The following is a 20051-nucleotide window of genomic DNA, read 5'->3' as shown; positions in this document are numbered from 1 at the left end:
GACAGATTGTATGTGACATTAGAGGACAGGAGGAGGGAAGTGCTGAGTCACTGGCACTAAGATAAAGTGCTGAGCTCCAGAAGCTTCCTTTGCTTTTCCCCACTTGTAAGCTGTAAACTTTTATAATACTGTTTTCATCATGCCATGTCATCATTTTTTGCCAGGAACTGTTAAGCTGCAAGCTCCGTTCCGATGGAAAAGTGACGTGAGGCACTACAATCCCTACTTTGTTAAAGACAGCACGTAGAGCAGGCCGCAGAATTCCTTTGGGACATAACATGTAATTAATTATTTATTTCAGCTACATTCATTTATGCAGCTTTTACATATACATTGTACATTCTCATCAGTCCCTACTCTCAAGGAGCTTACAACCTAAGGTCCCTTAGGCCCCATACACACTATTAGATTTTTTGCAGATTTTTGTCTTCAGATTTACCAAAACCATGTAGTGCAAGGGCCTGCCAGATTGCATACACATTGAAACTCTTAGCCCTTGTACACACGGTCGGACATTCTGACGGAAAATGTCCGATCGGACCGTGTTGTCGGATAATCCGACCGCGTGTGGGCTCCATCGGACTATTCCCGTCGGAATGTCCGCCCGACAAAGTTTTAGAGCTGGGCTATAAAATTTTCCGACAACATGATCCGATTGGACTTTGTCCGATCGTTTATAGAGAATTCCGATCGGGCAAAGTGCCACGCATGCTCAGATCAAATTCCTAGATCAAAGCTATTGGCTACTAGCCTGAACATAGTCCCGTCGTAACGAAATAGCATCATCACGTTCTGAATGATCGGATTGTCCGACAACTTTGTCTGACCGTGTGTATGCAACACAAGTTTCGGACAAAATCCGATGGATTTTGTTGTCGGAATGTCCGACCGTGTGTACAAAGGCTTAAGGTTTGACCTCATATTATATGGTTTTGGTAAATCTGAAGACAAAAATCTGCAGTAAATCTAATAGTATGTATGGGGCTTAAAGCTGGCCATACACCTATAGATATCTGCAGATTTTCTATGGTTAGATAAAAAAAAGTGGGAGATTAATCCATCCACACAGTTTAGCGAACATGGAGAAATCTGTTGCACTTTTTCCATCTAACCGTAGAAAATCTGCAGATAATCTATAGGTGTATGGCCAGCTTTACACACATTCATACATATACTAGGGACGATTTTTAAACAGGATCCAATTAACCTACCACCATGTCTTTAGAGTAATGTAGTAGTGTGGTGCAGGGGCAGACTGACCATTAGGGCAGTCGGGCGCGGACCGAGGGCCCGGTGTCCAGCAGGGGGCCCCACGGTGTTTGCAACCGACCGTAGAGTTAACCCCTTTTTTGAGCTGGCCATTAAAATCTATTATGGGCATCGGTGCCCGCAAAAAAGATGGTCGCGAGCCGACCGTGGAATGGCGCATGCGCTGTTCCAAAGCCGACCGGGCTCGGGAAAGTTCGTACGCGCTCGGCTGGGCGGCGCATGCGCAGTAACTTCCCGGCGCCATTTTCGAATAGACGATCGGGACACTGGCAGAGCAGCCGAGCAGGGGTGATTACTGATGAGGGAAGAGGAGAGTTAAACTGTGGGTAAACTCTGTGAGTGAGAGCGGAGGACATCGCTGGGAGCCCGGAGGTGGCGGAGGGTGAAGCTGTGGCATGCAGGGGAGGGACAGAGACTAATGTGTTCTGTCAACTATCATATTACTTCTCCACATCATCAGTGCTGTGTCTTCCTCCTGTGCCCCTTTCACCTCTCCACAGGTCAGAGAAGCACTGTGCTGCCCTGACCAGTGGAGAGGTGAAAGGGGCACAGGAGGAGGACACAGCACACTGATCATGTGGAGAAGTAGTGATGGTGGACAGAGGAGGAGGCTACTGTGAGGAGGACACTATCATGTCTTCAACCTCTGTCCCCCTCCTGCAGTATGTCCGCAACCTCTGTCCCCCTCCTGCAGTATGTCCGCAACCTCTGTCCCCCTCCTGCAGTATGTCCGCAACCTCTGTCCACCTCCTGCAGTATGTCCACAACCTCTGTCCACCTCCTGCAGTATGTCCGCAACCTCTGTCCCCCTCCTGCAGTATGTCCGCAACCTCTGTCCCCCTCCTGCAGTATGTCCGCAACCTCTGTCCCCCTCCTGCAGTATGTCCGCAACCTCTGTCCCCCTCCTGCAGTATGTCCGCAACCTCTGTCCCCCTCCTGCAGTATGTCCGCAACCTCTGTCCCCCTCCTGCAGTATGTCCGCAACCTCTGTCCACCTCCTGCAGTATGTCCGCAACCTCTGTCCACCTCCTGCAGTATGTCCGCAGCCTCTGTCCACCTCCTGCAATATGTCCGCAGCCACTGTCCACCTCCTGCAGTATGTCCGCAGCCTCTGTCCACCTCCTGCAGTATGTCCGCAGCCTCTGTCCACCTCCTGCAGTATGTCCGCAACCTCTGTCCACCTCCTGCAGTATGACCGTAACCTCTGTCCACCTCCTGCAGTATGTCCGCAACCTCTGTCCACCTCCTGCAGTATGTCCGCAACCTCTGTCCACCTCCTGCAGTATGTCCGCAACCTCTGTCCACCTCCTGCAGTATGTCCGCAACCTCTGTCCACCTCCTGCAGTATGTCCGCAACCTCTGTCCACCTCCTGCAGTATGTCCGCAACCTCTGTCCACCTCCTGCAGTATGTCCGCAACCTCTGTCCACCTCCTGCAGTATGTCCGCAACCTCTGTCCACCTCCTGCAGTATGTCCGCAACCTCTGTCCACCTCCTGCAGTATGTCCGCAACCTCTGTCCACCTCCTGCAGTATGTCTGAAGCCTTTGTCCACCTCCTATTTCATGTCCGCAGCATCTGACCATCTCTTGTCTTTTATCATGTCTGCAGCTCTCTGCCCCCATCCCAGGGATCCCCCTCTGTCCCCATCCCAGGGATCCCCCTCTGTCCCCATTCCAGGGATCCCCCTCTGTCCCCATTCCAGGGATCCCCCTCTGCCCCCATCCCAGGGATCCCCCCCTGCCCCCATCCCAGGGATCCCCCTCTGTCCCCATCCCAGGGATCCCCCTCTGTCCCCATCCCAGGGATCCCCCTCTGCCCCCATCCCAGGGATCCCCCTCTGCCCCCATCCCAGGGATCCCCCTCTGGCCCCCATCCCAGGGATCCCTCTCTGCTTCCATCCTAGGGGTCCAGGGGTTTACACACGTTGCAGCCTCAGCAGAAATTATACACCCTGTCACGCTTGGCATGGGGCTTGCTCTGCAAAGGTTGTGCAACCTTATCCAGTACAGCGACCAAGTGGCTAAAGCAGGCTATAAGGAGGGGTTAACCTGCTTTAACCCCTTGGATCTCACACTAGCATGATGCTACTGCGTGCATTACACATTGTTGCTGGGTGTTTGCAGAGTGGCCCTATTCACTTGATTGGGTCATGATCATCCATCAAAAGCAACAGGGGGTATAATTCCTGCCGCAGCATGTGTACATCCTCAGCTGCTGCCTCTGCAGCTAAAGGGGGTAGAGACCAATGTATGTAATGTGGGCAGTGTGGCTGGGACACAGGGGGGGCCCCATGATCTCCTATTGCCCGGGGGCCCCATGAGTTGTCAGTCCGCCCCTGGTGTGGTGAATACATCTACATTATAATAGCAGGGTGGCAGCAGCTGTATCTATTGTTCCAGAAAATGCTGGATGCACTAAATGTGACTTACTTAATGTATCACTGTACAATGATAAAATGGGCTAATCTACAACTGGTCAGATGTGGGTAGATCCTTTGCCTGTTATATCAATCCAAGTACTGTACCATCTGCAAGAACTGTCACCTGCAGAAAGTTACATTCAGCTACTTTCAACAGTTATATTGTCTCAGAAATTCAGACTGTCCCTTATAAAGAAGGAAAGAAGAAAGAATTGTGTGCACATCCAGAACTTCTGATTGCCTTTTATTTTGTTTCACAAAGATAACACTAAAGACACCAAACTGTGATCACGTAGTTTGACCACAGTTTGGTGTCTTTAGTGTTATCTTTGTGAAACAAAATAAAAGGCAATCAGAACTTCTGGATGTGCACAAAATTCTTTCTTCTTTCCAAGTTTCCCACGGAGGTGGGCCGGGGCTAGCACTCTGCAAGATACTCCAATCAGCCTTATCTTTATACACCTGGAGCAGAGGTTATTTTTCTTGTACCCTTATAAGCAGTGGCATCACTAGGGGATGGCTTTTGGGGCTATAGCCCTGAATCTGGGGTCCATAGCCCCAAGTCTCTGCAGGGGTCTCTAAGGGGAGGGGAGGCTCTCTGTGGACCCTGATTTAAGGATGAGATCTCTGGGGACCCTGATGTAAGGGGGGGCTCTCTGGGGACCCTGATGTAAGGAGAGGCTCTCTGGGTACTCTGATGTAAGGGGGGCTCTCTTGGGACCTTGATGTAAGGGGGGCTCTCTGGGGACCCTGATGTAAGGGGGGGCTCTCTGGGGAAATAAACACACACATGCATAAATTATATACGTGTGTAACTATATGCCCACCCAAGCGTATGACTCTTTACTACGCTGCTATGGACTCTAGCCCTAGATTTTTTTGTAGACCTAGCAATGCCCCTGCTTATAAGGAAGGATGGACTATAACCAGTAGGACCAGAGCAATTTTTACATTTCTGGACCTGTTTATTCGCCAATAACTTTGTCATACATTATACATTCTTGTAAAATTTTCCTTTTAATTTGACCAAAACCATATAATATGAGGTCAAACCTAAACACTTTAAATTTGTATGCAATCAGGCAAGCCCCTATAGTACAAAAGTAGAAGGTAAGCCTAAAGGAAATTTAATAATGTATGGCAAAACTAAACAAAATATATATTTTTTATTTTAGCAGTTTTGGTTTAAAAATAAATAGTATTACTGCACATAAAATGTGCACATTTTATTTTGTAGTTTGTAATCTGAAATTTGTCCTGTTTAAAATAACCCTAAACTTATCATTCTGGTAAAAAGCATTGCAAAGTTATTTTTATTTTTATTTCCCTTTTGTACTTTTTTTAAATGGGTAAGATGTAAATATATGTTAAATCTGTAAAACATATTAACAAGAAAAAACATGAACAAAAAAAAAAAAAAGTTTAAACATTATTAGTTAGTAAAACAGAAACAAGCAAAAAAAAAATCAGCAAGAAAATTTCGTAAAGAGAGGAGGATAAGGAGAAGAGATTACATTAATTAGGAGTTAATTAGAAGAATAAGAAGTTAATAAAGAGTTAATTAGGGCTGATTAGAGTAAACTTTTTACATTTCAGGTTGTTTTAACTATTTCCCGACCGCATTATAGCCAAAAGACAGCTACAGAGTGGTTTTCCATTTCTGGGAGGGCTTCCCCAGCAGGTTCTGTAATCGCTAATCACAGTTCGTGGTAAAGAGCCAATCACAGCAGCCCTTTACCATGTGATCAACTGTGTCCAATCACAGCTGATCACATGTAAACCAACTTGATGATTATCGAGATTCCTTTCCTCACTGTGGTGTGCTGTCACAGTGTGAAGAAAGAAGAGTAAAGTAATCGGCAATTCCGACAGGGGACATTTACACTGATAATCAGTGCCCTGATGAGCAGTGCTGCCTATCAGTGACCATTAGTGCCATCTGTCAGTGCCTATCAGTGACCATTAGTGCCAACTATCACTGTCCATCAGCGCCACCTAATCAACGCACATCAGTAAAGGAGAAAGATTTATTTTTTTGCATAATGTTATAACAGAAACTATGAAAAACATTTAATTTTTTTTTTTTTTAATTGTCTTTTTTTGTTAGTTTAGCAAAAAATAAAAAACCCAGTGGTAATTAAATACCACCTCTCAAAAAATTATAAAACTTTCATTTGGGTACAGTGTTGCATGACCATGGGAGGGGACGAACTGGATAGACATTTATCATCAATTGTGTGGGACCAGGCTCATGAGGGGTTGTGTAACTGTTTCATTAGAGATAGGTTCACATCTATGCATGTGTGGTTGATGCATTTTTGAGGCCTGTTTTCCAGCGAATCTTGCGTGTTTTGTATGCATGTTTTAAAACTTTTTTTTTTTGTTGCTTTTGAGATGTGTTAATATTGCTAGTAGGAGACGTCTGTTGTCACACAGGAAACACACCAAAAACGCATGTACATGTGTTTTTGATTCAATCTTTTATTGAAGTCTATGAAGCCAAAAACGCATTGTACTGCATGTAAAAAAGTCCTTGCACACCTCTCCAAAAAACCCATAGAAACTAATGTTAAATGGACTGTAGTGCATTTCTGCAAACACACTAAGGCCGCGTACACACGGGCGGACTGTTCGCCCAACTTTGTCCGCTGAACAGTGTTTGGGCGGACAGTCCGCTCGTGTGTGGGCTTTCAGCGGACAGTTTCAGCGGACAGTTGGACGGACAAGGTTTTTCGGAATTTCCGAAAAACTGTCCGCTGAAACCTTGTTTCAGCGAACAGTCCGCTCATGTGTAGGCTTGTTCGTCAAACAAAGTTGCGCGCATGCTCAGAAAGGATTTTCACGCCGAAAGCTATAATGCAGTGTATAGGACGTCGTATTTTTCGTCCCGTCGTACGTGCCGTTCACGTCATCGCGCACGGTTTCAGCAAACTGTTCGTGTGTGGCCATGTCCGTCCATGCTAATTTTGAGCGGACTGTTTGCCGAAACTGTTGGACGGACAAAGTTGGGCGAACAGTCCGCCCGTGTGTACGCGGCCTAAAAAACACATAGGTATGAACCTAGCTTAAGTGAGAGCCATCTTTGTCCACATTCAGAAGAATTCAATGAAGCCATAATGACACATTTCTTGCCTCAGCTCCCTTAAAGAAGTACTCCAGCTTTTCACACAACTTACATAGTTTGTTTATAAGAAAACTACAGAAAATTGTACACCTGGCTGGTATCACATATAGAGGCCTCAAGCAGATAGGCCTTTTCATTTAGAGCTGAAATCCAAATAAAACAAACATTGTAGAATCTAAGCAGCTTGGGTAATCTTACTTAATCTTAATCTTGCTGTTCTTTGTGTATTTGCCCCAGATCTGTGCAGTAATTCAGCATAAAACATCTCCTGTACTTTGCTTCTATGCAGGAGTTTCCTGTCTTACAGACCAATCAATGACGCCCTCCTTCCTTTTGCAGGGTGACTAGTCTTGTCTCCGCCCCCTTGCAGTTTTATCCACTCAGCATATAGTGGGTGGAGCTTCTTGGTCTTACCTACAGCTCTGCTCCCTGCACAGGCTATATGCATCACAGGGATGATGTCACCACTACTTTTACAAGGTAATATCTGGGTTTGGAAAGGTGCACAAAGGGTAAATTGATATCCTTTTATTCTATTGAGGAATTTATTTAAATGAAAGTTTTTTCGCCCATAGTACAACTTTAAACTGTGGCTAAGATGTACAAACATTCCAGTATCAAAGGAGGATTAGTATCTGTACTCAAAATGTACATTTGGGCTACACTGTAATTAGATTTTGCCTGCAGCAGCAACATTTTTAAATGCTTACGTGCAGTGTTTTTGCTGCCCGTAAATTTTTTTTATTATTCACTTGCAATGTAATGTGTCTTTGGGCAGGCTAGAAAATTTGACAACTCCAAAAATTGACAGCTCCAGGAGAGTCAATTCCCTAGCATATCCCCCTCCCTCCTTGCATGTCTTAAACTTCACCGCTTCTAGGAGTGTTTGGTTACTGTCTGTGCTGGCCTAGCTCCTTGGACCTTCACTTCACATATCCACTTATGTAACTGCCAGAAAAATGAGCAAAGGGGAATACTATTGAGTGACAGATCTAAGTCTGCTGACATCACATCCAAAATGGCAGTGCCCAGCAGCGTGGGTCAGTGTTAAGTTTGTTGACTAAAATATTTTCATTGACTAAATTAAGACTATTTTAGTCGACTAAAACAATTCAGATGACTAAAATTTGATTAAAACTAAAATAACATTATATATAAGACTATTATATACGACTAAAGCTAAAATGGCATTTTAGTCAAAAGACTATGACTAAAACTCAAATATATATATATATATACACTCTATCACAATGGCTAAATCTGTGTCTGTAGTTCATGTTTAAACCTTAATAAATAAATAATCTTATTAGATTTTTTCTCCAGGAATATATGTTTGGCAGTTCTAATGAACGAATGTATTACAATTTAATTTAACTCAGATTTTAGTAGATTAAAATGTACTGGGAATTTTAGTAGAATAAAACACGACTAAAACGAAAACAGCGCAGATGACTAAAATACGACTAAATCTAAAATGGCATTTTAGTCAAAAGATTAAAATACGACTAAAACTTAAATTACATTTTAGTCAAAAGTCTATAAGTGAAACTAAATCGAAATTTGATGACAAAATTAACATTGGTTTTGATGCCTAAACGAGGGAAGCTTTTACAGGTAAATAACATATATAAAATGTGTTAAACAGGATCTGCATTTGCCACCTGCATTTTTTATAATTCACCCCCCCCCCCCCCCCCACCTTAAAATGGTATCTGCAGATTTCAGATACTCGCGAATCCAGCGATGTCACACTGAGATCTTCTCATGCCCGGCCACAGCCCTGTCCTTTCTGACGTTATCGAGAGGCCTGCCGGTGCTTTCTGGTTCAGCGGATGGGCCTCCCGATGACTCACCAATAGGCTCGCTCCTCCTCCTTTTCTGACTAGAAGGCTATGCCTCCTGGGATATGTGACACACATATTCTGGGAGGCACAGCGGGTAGTGTGCATGTCAGTCGCCTAAGGTGACTTACGCGCATGGGGAGGTACACCCTTAGGGCTCATATACACTTGGTAGGCTTCAACACACATTAACGGTTACATTACACTTGCTTCAAAACAAGGCATCGGACAGGTTTTGTTAAAGCTCTTTGAACGCCAGACAAAACTGCTGTCACTAAATAAAATGGTTAGCTTACAGTCCTGTTTACACCTTGCTTTTGCTTTGCTTTGCTTTGCTTTGCTTCACTTCAAAAATTATATGTAGCTTTAGTGGTGCTTCAAAGCATCCATAGAAGTCTATGGCCAAGCTTGCTTGAAGCCCCACTAAAGCCCTACTGCAGCCCCAATGAAGCTTCATCGAAGCCCCACCAAAGACTCATCGAAACACCCATTGAAGCTCCACCAAAGCCTCACTGAAGCCCTATTGAAGTCTCATCAAAGCACCAAGCAAAGCACCAAGCAAAAGCAAGGTGTAAACAGGACTGTAAGACAGGAGCTTATGGATTACGTCACCCGGAGGCCAAGCCCCCTTGTGACGTCACTGCCCAGGCATGATGGGTCAGTGACATCACAAGGGGTTGTGGCCTCTGGATGACGTAATCCGATTGTCACGCCCCAACATTATTTAAGAAATGCAGGACATCGGTGCCGACAGATCAGCAGGACGCAGCATCGGAGGATGATCATCGGTGGGAGTGGTGGCAGAGGAAGAAGAACACCAGACAAAGAAGCCAGAAGAAGAGTGGAAGAAGAAGCAAGGGAGAAGGAGAAGACTGGAGGATGAAGATGCGGGAAAAGATGGAGGAAGAAGCGGAGAAAAAGAAGATTTTTAATAAAAGACTTGTCAAAAACTGTCTACTGTATTTTTTAACACTAAACTACTTTTTTGTTAGTGAATGGGTACACTGTACCCCATACTCATTCACATGGGGGGGCTGGGATCTGGGGGCCCCCTTGTTAAAGGGGGCTTCCAGATTCTGATAAGCCCCCCGCCTGCAGACCCCGACAACCACCGGTCAAGGGTTGTCAGGCAGAGGCCCTTGTCCCCATCAACATGGGGGCAAGGTGCTTTGGGGTGGGAGCGCAGAGCCCCCGCCCCAAAGCATCCATCCCCCCATGTTGAGGGCATGCGGCCTGGTATGGTTCGGGGGGGGGGGGGGGGCGCTCGTTCGTCCCCTCCCTTTCCTGACCTACCAGGCTGCATGCTCGGATAAGGGTCTGTTATGGACTTTGAGGGACCCCACATGTTTTTTTTTTAAAATTTTGGTGTGTGGGAATCCATACTAGACCCAAGGGCCTGGTATGGACCTGGGTGGGGGACCCCATGCTGTTTTTTCCCACTATTTCTTTTTTAGCCAGCATTTTTTTTTTTACATTGAGCGGGAAGCCAGCTGACAGCTGAAGACTCATCGGTTGTTAAGGACGTGGCGGCCGGCTTTCCGGCACCCCATCCCTAGCAACCAGCAATATAAGATGTAAAAAAAGAATTTAAAAAACGCAAATCGTGGCAAAATCACGGTAAAAACGCGGTACTTGCATTTTGAATGTGGGTCTATTGAATTCTATTACATGCAAAATGCTGCATTTTGTGGGAAAAAAGTCCCTGACCCTTTCCAAAAACGCAGAGGCACAAAAATGCATTGATGTAAACATGTTCCATATGAACCCATGTTAAAAAATGTCCCTGCATTTCTGCAAAATGCATCAAAAAATGCATTAGTGTGAATCGAGCCTTACAGAAGATGGAAGGAGGGGTGGAGAGGAGGGAAGTAGCAGAAGAGGGTGAAGGTCCACTTTAAATGCACAAATAATCTTATGGAAACAGTTTAATTTGAATGAATCTTCTGGCGCCGGTGTTAACTGTCTAAATGGGTAGATAGCATTAAGATGGGGATGAAGGGGTGTATGGAAGAGGGGTAGAGATAAAAAAAAAAAAAGAATAAAAAAAGAAAGAAAAAAACATCAAAATGTGTCAGTTATATTCTGTAAGTAAATACTCTTGGTGACAGAGACAATTGACAGAACAGTCTAGATGAGTCTTCAGATTAATCATACATGACATACTAATTCACGTGTTTGACCATTTGCAGAAACAGATGTATGCTGTAGTGTTTTCCATTAAAAAATAGTTTATGCAAGTAGATTTTTAATATACTATGTGGTTAGCATTGTTTATGGTTACCATTTGTATTTCCCAGAAAACAGACACAATGAGATTAATGCTGTTTTTATTTATTGTATTTTGTCTATAGAACTATAATGATAGCGATAGCCTGGATGTATGAATGACTTCACTGTCTTTGGAAGGTATAAGCTATTGAACATCCAAGAAAGACTTGTTCTGGGTTACAGCACTTCTTCCAACACATCATAAGGATTAAAACCCTAAACCCTTTTAACAATTTGCTGTACTTCTTGAAAGATACGTTTTTGGATGGATTAAAACAGGTGATATATGTTTGCTAATATCACTGCCCTATCCCATTGCCGCGGTCTTCTACAGTACTGACAATGTTGGGAGGTAATATGTCTTTTTTTTTTTTTTTTTTAACTCTCTTTATTAATTTTCCAATAGAAAACCATTCTACAGCATACACTTTCAATCTTCAACTTATTCACTCTCGCAGGAGCTTTCATATAATTTTCATTGATAATAATTACAAAAAAAAGAAAAGCATTCATTTTTCCCCTTAAACCCTTGTATTGGTGGTGTTTTTTTTTTGTATCCCTACGCCTTTTCTGTCAAACATCTCACTACTTTTTTTCTTTCCATTCCAGCTATTTACTCCTTAGGTTGCCCAGAAGCCATTGTAGGTTCTGCTATCCAGCTTGCCCCTACTCTCTCATATGTCTGTGTTTAGTAATCCTCCAGCTCCTGCTGACTTTCTTTCAAAATATTCCCATTATACATGTAGCAAGGTCCCAGACCTCCTTCGGTCTAATGAGAATATCCAGGGTCAGAGATAGCTGACGCCCTTCTGTATGTGGTGGGTTGTGAGGCATAGTGGGTGCAAAGCAGTTAGAGTCATTGGACGCCAGACACTTCTTAAATGCAAAAGTTTTTATTTCTCTTAACAGAATTTTGGGAGAGAGTGTTAGGGCCAGGACACTCTTAGGTAATTGAAAGATTAATTGGTCACATCTGCATGTATAGAAGTGCTGTCTCATATGGCAACCATCTTTAACAGTTCCTAACACAAAGTGTAAGCCCTTGTACACACGGTCGGAGATTACGACAACCAAATCCGTCTGAGTAATTCTGGCGGATTAATTGAGATCCGGAAGTGATGTTGCATACACACGGTCGGACTAAGTTGTCGGAAAATCCGATTGTACATAACGTGATGACGTTATTTCGTTACGACGGGACTACGTTCAGGCTAGTAGCCAATAGCTTTGGTCTAGGAATTTGATCTGAGCACTTTGTCCGTCGGAGTAGGCTACACATGATCGGAGTATGTCCGATGGGAGCATTTTGTCAGGAAATTTTACCAGCAAGTTGGAAAAATTGGAAACAGTCCGATGCAGACCACACACAGTCGGAATATCCGACAAAACGGTCCGATAGGAAACATTCCGACGGAATCTCCGACCGTGTGTACAAGGGCTTACAGTTCCTTCACTTCCACTAAAATCACTTCTTGTAGTTCTTCACCCCACAGAGCTCCCATTCTCTCTTTCTCTAGACTAAATGATTCACTGCCACTGAATAACTTGAGCTCCTGCAATTTTCCTGATAGTATCTTCTTCCAGCATCACCCCCCCTGCTAAGTCCCCAGCTTGGCACTCAAGATACTTCTCAAGCTTCACCCCGCTGGCTTTGCTCGGTCCCTGGCTTGACACACAAGGCTGCTATGCAAACGTCACCTCTGCTGGCTGGGTCCCTGGCTTGATACCCACTGAAGTTTCCAGGTTCTTCACTATCCCCAGTTGGTGAGAATACTGCTCTGGTACTTGCTTCAGTTACTCACTGTGGTCCCTGGTAACAAGGTGGTTGGACCCTTAGTGGCGACAGCTTCCCCTCTACCTCTGACCACGACAGGTTCTCCGGCCGACAGAACCGTCCCTTCTGGTTGGCCTGCAAGCCGCAATCCCAACCCTGCGCTGCTCTCTTGCTTCTAGAAAGGCCCTCAGACAGCCTAGCAGCCAGATGTGCCTGGGATAGGTCCAATCTTCAGCCTAGCAGCCAGATGTGCCTGGGATAGGATCAATCTCCAGCCTAGCAGTCTGGACAATGCAACACAAGTCCATCCAGACAGCTGTCCAGGTGGCACAGAACAGCGATCACTTGACTTCATCCACATATATAGGTTCTCCCAGCAGGCCAAGGGATTTAAGAAAACCCCTGTCCATTGGCTGGGATGCGCCATATACCCATAATCTGACCTTGCATTGCCCTCCTCATATCTAATGCCACCAAGTACCCGGCCACCTAGCGGCAAAAGAAAGAAGTGTAGCAATTACAGACTTAGAGTGAAATCAATTGATGCTTAACAATTAGCCAAGGCAGCTATACCTGGCAGGTAGATTTAGGAGCAACCCTGCCTAAACACCAGGGTGCTACATATATTAAGTAGTTATTATTTTAGAAAAAAAAATATATTACAGGCTGATAGATACATGGAGATCAGCAAACAAATGTATAGAAATAACAGATTTTAGTCATACGGAAAACTCACATCGCTACAATCTGCCTCATACACCTAAATTTTGAGTAGTATTCTCTATAAGGGGCTTTCAGATAATTGGTGTTCTAAATGTTTTTGTTTAGTTTTACTGCTCAACAGTACCTAAAATATATCAGAAGCTCAGATGATGCAGAGGTAGCTGGGCAAATGATCTGCAGCCAGGTAATAGGCCCTCCACAGTCAAAATCAGTATGTGAAGCAGGAGCCTAATAGTACATAGCTTCTCCAGCTGTTCATCTATGTTATCGGAGCTAGGCTAGACTTCAGTGTTGGGCATGATGCCTATGAGAATAAGTGCACGTTTCTGTTTATGTCCTGAACTGTTTTACCAAAGTAGTGATTCTCAGGTAGACTCTGTTGAATTCACATAAAGAGGTTTCACCACTCAAAGCTCTGTTCAATATTCCTTAGATCCTAATCACGCAAACAAGTGGTCATTTATATCCACCAAGTTTTTTATGCAATACATTTGGTTGTACTTGATTGCATGTCAACTTGGTGGAGATACCGTATTTTTCGGACTATAAGATGCACTTTTTTCCCCCAGAAATATGGGGGGAAATGTGCCTGCGTCTTATGGTGCGAATATACGATTGGCACCACCCCCTGCCGCGATCCGGAGCATTCCGCGGCCTCGGCCTTAGGAAAGGCCGCGGCTTCGGCCTAGCTCCGGAGTGGAGGCCATCTTGGTGCACCCATCCGCCGTTTACAATGTGATCGCTCCGTCAAATGATGGAGCGATCACTTGTAAACAAACCAACACCGGTTCCTCTCTCCCCTCTGTGTACGGATCTGTACAGTGGAGGGGAGAGATCGGATGGCAGCAGCGCTGTGGGCTGCATCTGTAGTGTCCACAGCGCTGCTCTGTGACAAGTGCAGTCACAGCCATCCCTCCATACCCTGCCAATACTCTGCAATTCCCTGCCAATACTCTGCAATTCCCTGCCAATACTCTGCCAATACTCTGCAATTCCCTGCCAATACTCTGCAATACCCTGCCAATACTCTGCAATTTCCTGCCAATATTCTGCCATACCCTGCCAATACTCTGCCATACCCTACCAATACTCTGCCATAACCTGCCAATACTCTGCCATACCCTGCTAATACTCTGCAATACCCTGCCAATACTCTGCCAATATTTTCTATGGTAATGGTCACTCTGCATTTTCTGTGGTAATGGTCACTCTGCATTTCATGGGCACTGGAAAATATTTTAGTACATCATTTGGTTCAGAATATTTTTAGGTGCGTCTTATGGTCAGGTGCGTCTTATGGAGCGAAAAATACGGTAAGTGACCTCCACCCTTGGCCACCCCTACCTCTATAATTAAACCCAATAGGGGTGAAATGTGTCAGAGGGTGTGGCCAAAGGCGGGAACTGTGTTTTTGGAAGCCAGTTACCTGGAATAAAGAACTATAATGTGGTTTTTACAGTTTGTGGCTTTCATTTTTTGGTAAACTCTCTGTTGTTATAGAGTTTTACAGACGCTATGCTGCCACATTAGTAGTTATGATTAAGCGCTATGTTGTGTGAAATGCGTTAACATCCTTTGGAACCCTGTGCTGTATTACCTGTCATCTTTTGGAATAAAGAAGCATTTCTCAGTATCCTGTTGCGGTGTGCAGCTGTCTTCTATCTTCTTGGTTTACTGCAGTGGTGAGCCAGGCCACTACCTGCTGGAAGGGATTAGTGATGGTATTTGATTCTTTTCCTCACCTGGAGTGGTGTTGTCCCCATATTTGTATGCTGCCACATTACCCTGATTGAGCCACATTGTTTGGGAGAAACAAAGTTTGTGCAGCTTTTAGAATCTGTTTTGCATTGCTCTGTGATGTATGCATGCTCTTTGCCATCCTGAACCAGTTTTACAATATTGATTCTAACTATGCACCTGTTTGGTAACAATAACGTAATCCCTGTATATTTGCTAGAACTTTGTAATCAAATGTTTCTGAAATAGATTTGACCTAGCCAAACTGTTGTGCACGGGTGCTCTTAAATAGGACCAAATGTTACAGCGTTTCATGCCATTAAGTATTATAAGGTATTTTTATGATATACAGTATTAGAATTTCTAGTAAGGTGTGTTTATTTATGAAAGAAGGGAATTTTAAAGAGTTTCTCCTCATTTGTTGGCAGGAATGTGTTTTATGATTAGAGTATGAAGCAAATACTAGATGGTGGTCTGTTTTGACATATATACTGAACACAGGTGACTCCATAAAGGTTTGACTAAACATAGTGGGTCTTTAGTTGTAATTTTGTTCCAGAAATCTAATAATATAATGTAGGCACTTGCTGTAAAGGGAAAATGCTTTCAAGAAAAATGCAAGTAATTCTTTTGATTTATCAATTAACAGACTACAAAGCACATAAACAGAAAAAACGAAATCAGATCAATATTTGGTGTGCCCTTTACTCTTAAAACAATTTTCTTAGCACATCTTTTTTTTAAGTAATTCAGCAGGTAGATTGTTCTAAACATCTAGTAGCACCAACCATAGTACTTGTGTGGGTTTAGGCTCAGTTGCATCTTACTTTACTTTTGCCTTATTTTTGTACTGCTCTCTGAACTACCTTCTATTACAGCAAAATATTTCAAATTTATCATTTATCTGCACACCAGTTCTAGTGTTTTTGCGCATTGGAAAGTCTCTTATGTCGCGTACACACGACTGTGCTTTCCGGCAGAAATGGTCCGACGGAATCCTCTCATCGGATATTCCGATCATGTGTGGGCTTCATCTGACTTTTTTTTTTCAAAAATTCTGATGGACCTAGAAATAGAGCATGTTTTAAATCTTTCTGACGGAATCAATCCCTATCAGGAAAACTGTCTGTATGCTATTCCAACGGACCAAAAACAACGCAAGGGCAGCTATTGGCTACTGGCTATTGAACTTCCTTTTTCTAGTCCCGTTGTACGTCATCATGTTCTAAACTAACAGACTTTGGTGTGATCGTGTGTAGGCAAGTCCGTTTCAGCGGAACTCCATGAGAAAGACCATCAGAGTTTATTCTGACAGAAAAAACAGTCCTGTGTACGCAGCAATAGACTTGTTTCCCCATCAGAGGTATGTCCTTTTAGCTGCAAGTCTTCCATGAAGACCACTTCTGAGTAGACATCTCCAGACAGTAGATGGGCATACCTTGGGTTGGGTTCCACTGGTTTCTGCCACGTCTGATGTGATGAGTGCTAATGGACATCTACTAAGCGTGAAGGGAAGTCAGCATAATGTGTCCATCTGCCGTATTACATTTCCTTGGCTTACCGCTGCTTTTTCTTTAGCTTTGCCTGTTTCTTTGTGCTTCTGCAGGAGAGCTTTGACAGCACATCTGGCAACACCTGTCTTCTTTTAAATTTCTGCCTGTGAGCGACTACTACTACTACTACTGCTAATGCAGTAAGACCACCTTGTATCTTGTTGCGGTGCTCAGTTTTGCCATTGTGTAAGATTTTTTACACTGAACTGTCTTCAACGACCTCAAATTGTTAGTAAAGTATGACTCTTCCTCACCCAGTGTCATTCTTCCTATACAGCTGACTCTGATTGTATTTTAAACTACATGGTATCTTATTAAACAAAAGCATCTGTATACTATATTTGTTTATTAATGCGATGGAACATGCTGTATGCCTGTGTGAAAATCTTCTAGGGCTAATTGATACTGTTTTAAAGGAACAGGTTGGTTAACACAAATTCTGCAAATATTGATTTGTTTTTTTTTCCATTTATGCAACTTGTAGTTGTTAATTGATCAGCACGGTCTCTCCCAGGCAAAGATTTCAAAGCAGACTGGGGTTCCAAGAAGTGCTGTTCAAGATCTTTTGAAGAAGCACAAAGAAACAAGCATTGCTGAGGGCTGTAGATGCAGTGGTCAGCCAAGGAAACTTAATGTAGCAGATGTAAGATGCATCATGTTTACATACCTTCAGCATTGGAAGATTTCCAGCAGTGCTGTCAGCACAGAACTTATGGAAACCAGTAGGACCCAGGTACACTTATCTACTGTCTTTAGAAGTCTAGCCAGAAGTGGTCCTCATGGAAGTTTTGCAGTCAAAAAGCCATACCTCCAATGTGGACACAAGGCTAATGCCCTGTACTCAGTCGGACATTCCGACAACAAAATCCGTTGGATCTTTTCAGACGTATTTTGGTCCAAACTTGTCTTGCATACACACAGTCGCACAAAGTTATTGGAAAATCCGATCGTTCAGAACGCGGTGACTTACAGCACGTAAGACGGGACTAAAAGAGGGCAGTAGCCAATAGCTTTCATCTTGTAATTTATTCTGAGCATGGCACTTTGTCCATCGGAATTGTCTACACACGATCGGAATTTAAACAATCGGATTTTGTTGTCGGAAAATTTTAGATCCTGCTCTCAAACTTTGTGTGTCGGAAATTCTGAAGGGAAAAGTTTGATGGAGCCCACACACGAACGGATTTTCCGACAACAAGATCTGATCGCACATTTTCCATCGGAATACAGGGCATAAGTGATGTAGCCATGCACAAAAGCATAGGATCTGGGGTACAGAAAAATGACAGCAATTTGGCTGTAGAAGGAGGCAGTTTTTCCACTGAATCAGTACAATGTTTGGTAAAATAATGAGTGTCTGCAGGCAACAGTGAAGTATTGTGGAGGTTCCTTGCAAGTTTAGGGCTACATTTCTGAAAATGGAGTTGGAGATTTGGTCAGGATTAATGATGTCCTCAATGCTGAGAAACACAGGAAGACAATTATTCATCATGCCATACCATCAGGGAAGTGTGTAATTGGCCCCAAATCTTTTCAGCAGGACAATGATCCCAAACATACAACCAATGACATTAATAACTATCTTCAGCATAATGAAGAACAAGGAGTCCTGGAAGTGATAGTTTGGCCCCTAAAGAGCCCCCTTTGGGGGGGGGGGGGTTCTTGGCTAAACACACCCTTCTGCCCGCATGCTTGAGCTAAGGTCAGATGGATTCCAGAAAGTAAATGCTACATGAATCATCTGCCCTTACTCAAGATCGCCATGACCAGAAATGCTAGGGGTGTTTTTCAAATTGATTTCTCAGCCAAATAAAGCAGATGGACATGGATGGATGGGTGAAATGTCTTTGAGTATTAAAAATGTATTAACTTGCATTTTTAGTTTGTAGTGCTCAGATGCAGTATAGTTCTGCTTTAAGGGATGTGTGAAATACTGATTTGTTCATTTTCATGTTCAAATTGTTATGCAAGTATAGATATTTTATATAACTACATTAGCACAGTTTAGTAAATCATTAAGCCTCCAACATTTCTGAGATGAAAAAAGGTCATCCATGTGGCCTTCACTTTGTCCATTAAAACATTCTTTGCAATCCTAAACCAATGTTAATTTACACTCCCCTACAGTTGACTATCTGTGTTTGTTTAATTCTCAGGTATCTGCTTTTAACTCCTCTTACTGCCCTCCTGCATGACTCAGGATCGTCTCCAGTTATCATATTATAAGTCCAATTCAATTAAACCTTCATTTGTCATCTGTAATCATTTATTCTAGTCTATCTCTAATACAGCCCATACATTAATCATTTTTTTTCCTTCAACCAGTACGTTGAAGGGGGGAAAAAAAAGACCTGATTCCCCTCTCTGCTAAGATATTGTATTCTGACAGTTACATTTCCCTGATCGATCGACACTGATCGACTTCTGCCCAATCAGCCTGCCCATAGATGGATCGAAAGAATTTCAATCCATGTCTTACCTCTAGAGTAGTCAGTTGTTTTTTTGTTCAGCCAGTGGGAAGAATGAAAAAACGGACTTGATTCGCCCATCCACAAAGTAAATGTGGATGGGGGAATACTCCCCGCTGAGCTATCGTATTCTGATGCTGGAGAGACTTCTTCGCCATCAGAACACACTGACCAGGGTTGCACTTGGTACAGGGTGGTTGTACAGAAGTCAATTGGTAGATTAACATCTGTACAACCTCCCTGCCCATACATGGATCAAAATGTACCCCTCCCGGCTGCATATCTGACATTATCTGCGACCTCAGCTAAATATTGGACTAGACTAAAGTTTCAAATGACATTTCAACTGCTAAGTTTAAGGATACTATACAACAGATCCAGTATTTAGTTCATGTTTTTTTTTTTTTTTGGCATCGGGAAGCAATCTTATGTGTGCTGGTTGGCATGACCCATCTTGTCCCCCATTTGATAACTCTCTTGGCAGAAATGTAATAATTGTGAATTTCCCACTGCTTACATTCGCTTCCAAAAAATAAAGCGTCTCTTCAACACCTCACCTACAAGCAACTTTGGCTTTATATTCCAGTCCCCAGGAAATTTAGGATCCTGTGATACTGAAGGAAAGAAGTCTAGGCTAAATGTGAAATTGTGATTTAAACAGCATGTATTAATGTGTGCTGAATACAGCATGAAAGTGGCAAAGCGTGATGTGAGCTGCCAATGTTGTATTGGGGCAGTGCGTTGGAAGCGAATGAACGGCTGCAGGCTGTTCCATCTTGTGACAGTTGACTGTAAGAAGGAGAGCTGTTCTGCTGGCCTGCTGCTAACCCGCTGTTCTTCTATCCATTGAGATTATAATCTTAAACTCCATTCA

At 43.5% G+C, this 20051-nt stretch overlaps 1 long non-coding RNA gene across 1 annotated transcript; it reads left to right on the top strand.

Moving 5' to 3' along the window:
* The first annotated feature begins 60 nt into the window (after positions 1 to 60).
* Positions 61 to 15052, top strand: LOC143988057 (uncharacterized). The gene is made up of 3 exons (XR_013276740.1): positions 61 to 280; positions 7153 to 7293; positions 11006 to 15052. It is a non-coding gene; the product is annotated as an uncharacterized LOC143988057 (long non-coding RNA).
* The last annotated feature ends 4999 nt before the right edge of the window (positions 15053 to 20051 follow it).

The sequence above is a fragment of the Lithobates pipiens genome, unplaced genomic scaffold, assembly GCF_037356315.1.
Source record: "Lithobates pipiens isolate NorthernLeopardFrog02 unplaced genomic scaffold, aLitPip1_a1.2 Scaffold_18, whole genome shotgun sequence".
In the NCBI taxonomy this organism is placed as follows: Eukaryota; Metazoa; Chordata; class Amphibia; order Anura; family Ranidae; genus Lithobates; species Lithobates pipiens.
Note: the sequence above shows the minus strand (reverse complement) of the source record. Positions and strands in the feature narration are given on the sequence as shown.